The following is an 8,270-nucleotide window of genomic DNA, read 5'->3' on the forward strand; positions in this document are numbered from 1 at the left end:
ATGCTGCTGGTTATAAGAGTAAAAGACGGGTGTTTTGGGATATATTGTTGTGTCCCAGATCTTTGAGAATATTCTCTGAGTATGAGAGAGTGAAAGTATGAATGTGGGTTACTTTTAAATTACTTTTGGAGGTTGAAACTGGCTTCTTTGAATACAGTCATCCATAATACTGGATGATAAGTATCATCAGTGTTCATTTGGGTTGAAAACTGACTTGTCTACTCTGCTGCCAAATAGCAACATTAATCACACAACCACCAGATTAAACAGAAGAGAGGCAATATGTACATAAAACCCTGTAAAAAAAAGAGTACAGCAGAGATGAGTCCTACATACATCCAGAGAACCATAAACATTTTCTGAAATAGCGACCTACACATAAGCTTGCTAGGTAGATGACAGATAGCCAAACTTTATGCATTTTAAAGGTTTCAAGGTAGCAATAACATCTTCAAGAAGTTGAGTGGTGAAATGCAGGGAAGTCTCTCAGTCTATTTCCTTTACTTCTCAGGATACTGCCCCATACTTTTTTTATGGCATTCTTCATCTCCATGTTTCTTAGTGTGTAAATCAGAAGATTGAGCATGGGGGCAATGACAGTGTAAAAGAGGGCAAATACTTTGTCTTCTGGTAAAGTAGTTGCTGGTCGAATATAGATAAACAGTAAAGGAGCAAAAAACAGGACAACCACAGTGATATGTGAACTGCAGGTAGAGAGGGCTTTGCAGCGATTCTCTATAGAGTAAGACCTGACAGTAGATAAGATCACAGCATAAGATATCAGCAAGACCACAAAAATCACTGTGCCCATCAGTCCAGAATTGGCGATGACCAAGAAACCAATCTTCCTTGTGTCAGTGCAGGCCAACTTCAGCAAAGGATATACATCCCAGAAGTAGTGATCTATTTCATTGGGGCCACAGTAGGGTAAGAAGACAGCCAGGAGAAACTGACCAAAGGAATGCAGGAATCCCCCAACGCAGGAGGCAGCAATCATGGCATCACACTTCTGCCTGCTCATGATGACTGTGTAAGTGCAAGGGCTTGCAGATGGCCACATAGCGGTCATAGGCCATCCCCATGAGGATGAAGACCTTGATGCCCCCAAAGAAGTGCATGAAAAGAGCTGTGTCATGCATCCAGTATAGGAAATGGACTTCTTCATCAATAGTAAGTCCATGATGAGCTTGGGGGTAACAGTGGAGGTGTAGCAAAGATCTGAGAGTGACAGGTAGCTCAGGAAGAAATACATGGGCTGGTTAATGAGCTGACTACAGCTGATAGAGATCATGATTAGCAGGTTTCCACTCAAAATTGCAATGTAACAAAGTAAAAACAGTAAAAAGCAGAGAATGCCTATTTCCTTTTTCTGAGAAGGTCCTAAAAGAATAAATTCTGTGATGTTATTCTTATATTCCATGATCCAGAGCAGGTTGTGGTTACCTGTAATTAGATGAATCATGATTATTTGAATTCATTTAAATATGTTGATAGATCATATTGCCCTCTAGATAGAAGCAGAGTATGCTGGAAATGATTTAAAAGTTGAAGAAAATGGAAATTTCATTTTTATTTATGAAGAATTTCCTGCATTGTCTTTTCTCACTTTGTTGAAAATACTAATTATTACTAAATATCTTAGATAGCTGAGATGAAGACTAGCATTGCAGAATAATGGAGAACATATAACAGTAGTTTTATCCCTATGTATTATGAAACATAACTGGATATCAAATACCAATAGGATGATAGAACTGACACTTTTAGTGGGAAAAAATCAGATCAGAGATTTGCTCTCCTATTTGTTATTGAGGAAATATCTACAAAAGGAAACATTGAGCTAAAATACTACAGAAATACAAATATTTAAAGTATAATATGTAGGTAATATTTTAAGTGAGAAACTCCCTTCTGTATATTCTATTTAAAAATATACATAGAAAACCAACAATTTGTGATATTTGGGATCATGAGGAATATGTACATGACTTCTCTTATGTTTAATTTACAAATTTGTTTAAACTTCTAGATCTACTTAATTTATAAGTAAAGAACTGTTTTTCACATTCAACTAAAACCATGATATCTTACCCCCTCACACAAAAATTAACTTATTTTAACTGGTGTACATAAGTGGTCCAGCTTTTCCTCATCAACCATCCTGAGAATGCTTACTCCTTTCAGCCCCTACATGACTAGTGTGGGAATCTTGGGCTGGTTCTCTCCTGCTCCTTCCATTATTTTTACCTCCTACTTATCACTGTCACAAAGTAATGCAAGTTCAAGTGTGTTCATGTCTCTGTGGCTATAAAAAGGCTTAGGGTAAAGAACTTGCTTACTATTTGTAGAATTTCAAATGGGATCAATGGACTAAGGAAGAACTATTGAAAATCAATATGTTGATCATTTACTTAATCACATCAGTCACTCTCTAAGATCAGCTATATAAGACAAATGATCAGCACTAATGCAATTACATATTACTTTCAATACCATAACTCTTTTCCTTTTCAGTAAAGTTACCATTCAAATTTGTGTATATAAAGTGAAAAAAAATCAATCCCTCCAGAGTATGAAAGTCAGTATTAATTGTGAGAAAATTACCTTTTGGCATTCCTTATCCAGAATAATCAGGAGAGGAGCTCTTAGAGTGTTCAAGTGAGACATTTCAATCAATTAGCTACTGCACTGTAAGCTTTTAAAATTAATAACAAAAATGTAAAATAATTTAGTCGAGCTCTAACTTCTCCCCAAAGTTACATCCTTCTGATTTAGTAAAAATTACTGCAAGTTTCATTTCAGTGTAGTCTTTTTCTTATGTGTAATTTACTTCATGAGTTTGACCAATTCAGTATTTTCTCAGGTCTTTGGCCAATATTCTGCCTGACCTAATGGTTGTAGTTCTCCAATATTCTTTATCAAGTAACAGACAAAGTGTGCTTTCAAACATAGAGCAAATGTTATTAGGTTAATGTCTTTCCAGGCCCCAAAACTGGAAAACAGATAAGCAAAAAATTATCCCCACAACTAACTAAGGACTTTGATAATGCAGATTATTGTTTTTGATATTTCAGACAAAATGCAAAACTATTTACAGGTGGTAATCACATATATGTATTCAACCCAGTTTATTAGAAAGCAGAGAATGTTAAAAGGAGCTATCATTTAATATACTTACCAATCATATACAAACACCATATGTTGCATGAGTCCAAAACTTTAATCTGTGCTCTGTAATTACTTGGAAGTATTACATTCTCAATTTTCAGTTATTCTATAGAAAACTAAGAAGGCATAACAATTATATTCTAGAATAATTTCACATTTTCAGGCTTTTAAAACACATAATGTCATGTTATTATGAGCTATCCTTAAAAAACCTGGATTATTTGAGTAACAACACCAATCTTAATCTCATCTGACTATATTACTTCCTAACTCCCTGATTTAAAATATGATCTGTACCTTTTGTGTTTCAATTAAATGATAAATAAATGTTGTGCTAAAGTAGATCTTTTATAAAGAAAATGTGGCATACTTACATAAAGGAGTTTTACTCAGTTACAAAGAAAAATGAAATTATGACATTGCCAGTGAGTAGATGAAACGGGAGACCATCATGCTAAGTGAAATGAGTCAGACTCAGAAAGTCAAGGGTCGGCTGTTTTCTCTCATATGCAGAAGCGAGAGCAAAGTGAGGGGGAGGAAAAGCAGGGAAGCATCATGAAAATGGAAGAGACATCAGAGGAATGGAGAGCAGGGTTGAGGGGTGGGGGAAGGGACAGTAAAGAGGAGGAACATGGAATGAGGTGGACCAAACTCTGCTGTGTGCATTTGAGAACCCCACCTTTATGTGGTCCTATAAAGTAACAATTCACAAAAAGGATAAATAGTTGAAGGTAAGGCCAGGAGAGAAGGAGGAATGGGATGGGGGAAGGGGAGGCAGGAGAAAGGTACTGGGGACTAAAATGGAACAAATTATATTCCATGCATGAGTGATTTTGTCAAAATGAATGTCAGTATTATGTGTAACTCTAATGTGCTAATTAAAAAAAATAAATGCAATAGGAGTTTTTTTTTTTTTTTTTTTTTTTTTTTTAAGTAGGCCTTTAAGGATGTCCTTGGGCCTCACCTTGCCTGTTATTCTGACATGTATGAGGAGGGGTCCAGCAGCTGGCACCATGGTTGTTACCTTTACTCTCAATGCACCAGAATAAATTTACAGCTATGGCCGCATGTTGTTTCCCTATTTATCACTGATACTAAAGTCTTCTCATCCTAACCACAAGACAAAGAGACCTTTCTCCAGAATTAGCCAACTCCTGGGCTTTGCCTGCCTTTGGATCTTCCTACCACACTACCTGAAACTCCCCAAGCAATATTGCCGACTTTCATTTCTGTGTTGAATCTTGACTTAAAACAATTTCAGACAAATTCCATAAACTTTCTGAAACTCACATTTTTGTCTATTAAGTAACAAAAACAAAAATAGCTTATCAGTTTGCATAAACTCTAACTAATTAATCATTACCTATTTGGGGGCAGGTATTATGCTAAGTGAACAAAACCCAAAATTACTGAGGTTTCACTGAAATTTTCATGTAGTACAATCCTTATCTGGTCTCCCAAAATAAGACTGTAAATACGTAATTGTCAGATATTGCAGAGTTATATTGTCATTTAAAATGGTCCTGATTTCTAACAGTATCCTCTGTGTTAGCAAAACGGTTACTCAAAACTGACACTGCAACCTTCTGCCTTTCCCAGTCTTTTGACTTAGGGTGGCAGCCACACTCTGGAATGTAGTCTCACATGTTGAAACCCAGGTGACTCTCCCTGAAGCCCTGACTGACTTGCTCTCTTGGTGGTGCCCAAATGTGCAGAACAGAGCTGAGGGCACCAGATTCTTCACTCCATCACCCATCCTGGAGGAATATTCATGTCATCTTCTCTATTTTCCTATTTTTGAGAGCTCAGGTTTAGCTGAATTGCAACAGAAAAAGTGGTGTTCATATGTATATGCAAATAGGAAATGCCTACAGCAAATACAACAAATTCAGAAGACTGATATATTCTTCATTTTCGTAACACTTTCTCCAGTCTTCACCAAAATGTAAATCATGACTTTCTTCTTGTTATGTTCCCTTGACTCCCTTGAAGTCATGAAAAAATATCATTGCTCTGTTTGAATTCTTAAGTAATATTGAAGGATAAATGATCATATATTGATTGTATAAAAATATAGTTACAGTAAATGCTTTATATCACCAAATATATGGAGCAAAGTATCCATAATTTTTTGTATATTCTCTAAAAGTCTTTCAGTAAATATCCATCACAATTAATCATTAGTTATTATTTTAATAATAAATTATAAAACTTTAATTCTTACTGCCCTACAGGTACACTAGGTACTTGATTTAATGATCCACAGTTAAAACAAACTCAGAAACAAGCAATAAATTCAATGAACATATGTTACTAAACCCCACTATTCAAATAATTCTGAGGAATCCTAAGGTAGAACTTACCTGAATTCTAAGACAAAGTGGTTCCATTTGTTTCTAAAGCAACTTCAAGAGCCTTATGGTAACTTTCAACAAGGGAAGAAGTTGATATCTTCATCATTCACCTGAGCAGCTATTCTTTGCCCCTCTTCAAATAGCACCTTTATGGTACCTTTGTCATAGACTCTGGGGAAAATAAAAAGAACAGTGTGTGGCTTCTGTTTGAGTTCCAAACAACTTTACCTTGGAGACATTCAACCTGTAAAAATTTATTGCAGTCTCTATGATCTGAAAATCCACACTGGGATCATTTGACCAAGGTGAGGGTGACCATTTCTAAAAAAAGACTTTGTTCAAAGTCTAAAACTACTTCTATCAATCAATCACCCAACTCCATATAGGAAACTAAGATAGGATCAGTTTTCCTTCACTGTGGATGTAGTTTAGGGGTAAAATTGATGACCTGGAAAGAAAAGACCTAATGCCCACCCCTTTGCAAAGGAGAAAAATAGAATAGGCGACAATGAGTTGCTAAAATCCAGAGAAAAAAATGATAGAACTGTCTCAACTGTAATTCGTGAAGGATGTTGACTACTTGGCATGGATCTCTTATTATCTAACAAAATTGTTTTTAAAAGTTATCTCTGTACACAAATGGGGTGCATAAAATTTTGTCTCCATGGTTGTACGTGAAATAGACTCACACCATTCGTGCAATCATACGTGTACATAGGCAATGATGTCTGTCTTATTCCCCCATCTTTCATACCCCCACTCCATCTCATTTCCATCTACACAATTCAAAGTTCCTTCATTCTTCTTTCACTCCCCACACCCCAACCCCCATATATATCATTCTCCACTTATCAGGAAAAACATTTGGCCTTTGGTTTTTTGGGATTGACTTATTTCACTTAGCAGAATATTCTCCAATTCCATCCATTTATTTGCAGTCTGTAAAAAATTTAAAAATAAATCATTAAAAAAAAAAGTTATCACCTTCTACTGCCTTCCTTTTCTTGATGTCCTTGGCTGCTCATTTTTCTGCCAACATTTCATATAAGGACTCCATCATAAACCTCGTACTTATAATGAAAGATAGCCCTAAGTTTTTTTTTTTTTTGTTTCCCTGTTTCTTTATATTTAAATGAAGTCTACTTTTTTAACTGACAAATAAATTTGTACATATTTATGGTGTAATGTGATACGTCAGCACATGTAGACATTATGTAATGTTTATATTAGAGTAATATAATCCTCAACCATGTGTATTTTTATGGTGAACATTCAAATAATTCTTCTAGCTTTTAGGAATATACCGTGATTATTAGAAAGTATAATCATCTGTTGTGCAACTGCAGGTCAGAACTTCTTCCTCTGAACTGATTAATTTCTCCCCTTCCTTCCCTCCATACTCAGGTAAAATGTCATTCTTCTCTTACTTTACACCACATCAACTTTTTAGACTTAACCTAGACTGAGATCGTGTGGTAATTTCCACTCTATGCTTGGCTTATTTCACTTAATGTATGATCTTTATTTCTGTCCAAGTTGTTGCAAATGCCAGACTTTCATTCTTTCTGTGGTTAAGTCATTTGTTTTATTTCTTTTTTTTTCTCATGATATATTCCTCAGCAATGGAATCTAAAAGCATTTTCTTCTAATTCCATTGACTACCTGCCTAAAATTTGTTGTTTCTTCACTTTCAGTTATATAGTATACATATTAATGGCATAAATTGCTCTAACAATATTAAACAATCATCACCACTAAGTATTTGAACAGTTTTTCCTCACTCCAATGGAAACTCTGGAACTATTTAATAACTGCCCATTTATTCTACTGCTGGGAACCTGTGATTTGCTCCCTATTACTAAGAACTTTCTCATTTTTGATGTTTCATATAAAAGGAATCATACAATATTGTTTCTTTGTTTTATTAATAATAGTTGGCATTGTAATTTCCTTTTTCCTTTTTCTAATTTATTGGTTCATTTTAGTTATACCTGATAGTAGAATCCATTTTGACATAATTTTAAAAGCATGGAATATATCTTCTTGTAATTCAGTTCCAATACCTCTCCTTCCACTCCCCTCTTCCCATTCTTTCCTCCCTTCCATCAGCTGATCTTTCTGTCATTTATTCATAGTTATTTTTTACATTAACTTCTTTGTACAGGATGGTGAGAAAAATTGTGCTATATTCTTATATGTACATAGAGAAGTTATGTCAGATTTGTTCCACTGTCTTTCCTTTTCTCATCTTTTCTTCCTTTCTTTCTTCTTCTTTGTTGAATCTACTAAATTTCTGCTTTTTTTACATTGCCCCATTGTGGGTTAGCTTCCCCATATGAGGGAGAACAACTGACCTTTGGTTTTTGGGGGGATTGGCTTATTCATTTACATGATAATTTGTAGTTCCATCCATTTACCCACAAATGTCATAATTTCATTCTTCTTACAGTTGAGTAATTCATTGTCAAAGACCACAAAGATTTAGCCCTATATTTTTTCTAAGACTTTTTTTGCTTTTTTTTTTATTATTGTAAACAAATGGGATACATGTTGTTTCTCTGTTTGTACGTGGCGTAAAGGCATACCATTTGTGTAATCATAAATTTACATAGGGTAATGTTGTTTGATTCATTCTGTTATTTTTTCCCCTTCCCCCCCAACCCTTCCACCCCTCTTTTCCCTCTATACAGTCCTTCCTTCCTCCATTCTTGCCCCCCTCCCTAACCCTAACTCTAACCCTAACACTAA

The 8,270-nt window shown here is 35.2% G+C and overlaps 1 pseudogene; it reads right to left on the reverse strand.

The window, feature by feature from the left end:
• Window positions 1-208: 208 nt before the first annotated feature.
• On the reverse strand, window positions 209-1,420 carry LOC124995342 (olfactory receptor 4P4-like; annotated as a pseudogene).
• Window positions 1,421-8,270: the final 6,850 nt, after the last annotated feature.

Source organism: Sciurus carolinensis, chromosome 11, assembly GCF_902686445.1.
Source record: "Sciurus carolinensis chromosome 11, mSciCar1.2, whole genome shotgun sequence".
In the NCBI taxonomy this organism is placed as follows: domain Eukaryota; kingdom Metazoa; phylum Chordata; class Mammalia; order Rodentia; family Sciuridae; genus Sciurus; species Sciurus carolinensis.